Raw genomic sequence first — 659 nt, 5'->3', positions numbered from 1 at the left:
TGTGATTTCACGATGATGTTACATTCTAGTCAAATTTACAATTTGAAGTAGTCATCACCCGTGATATTAGTTACTTCATAAGACAGGAATAAATAACAAAATTTGGTTTTCCTCAATTACAAATGAACACTTTTCTTAAAATATGGTGAGAAAGAGTTTATATCGGGGGCATATAGTGAGTGAATGGGGGCTGAGAACACAGGTTACTTAAAATACAATATGATAGTACTTTCATGTAATTTTTAAAGTAATAAAACAAAATTAATTCAAAAATAGAGACAATTTCAAAATACATTTCTGGATATACCATGTGATAATTTACAACAATTCTTGAAATTATATGCTATGATTAGTGTTGGATGCTATCCTATAATACCTTGGTCTTGCTTTGTTGGTAACTATGACCAGGTTGTATAATATAAAATTATTTATCTGGAAGCCACATATAAGCTATAGCTGGCTTATAAGAAAATTAAGACAACCCAAGAAAATTTAGTCTTGTATTTTCAAAATTCCAACGTTGCACAAATACTGAATATTTAGTCAGTCAGTCATCCTTGAGGAATGTATAAAGTATGAGCAGCAGTTTAACCTTATAAACTCTGTTGTCACTGCTCAGAAACGGTAAAATATATAACATGAGTTATCCAAAAGATTAT

The sequence above is a fragment of the Microtus pennsylvanicus genome, chromosome 6 (genome assembly GCF_037038515.1).
Source record: "Microtus pennsylvanicus isolate mMicPen1 chromosome 6, mMicPen1.hap1, whole genome shotgun sequence".
NCBI classification, from domain to species: Eukaryota; Metazoa; Chordata; class Mammalia; order Rodentia; family Cricetidae; genus Microtus; species Microtus pennsylvanicus.
Note: the sequence above shows the minus strand (reverse complement) of the source record.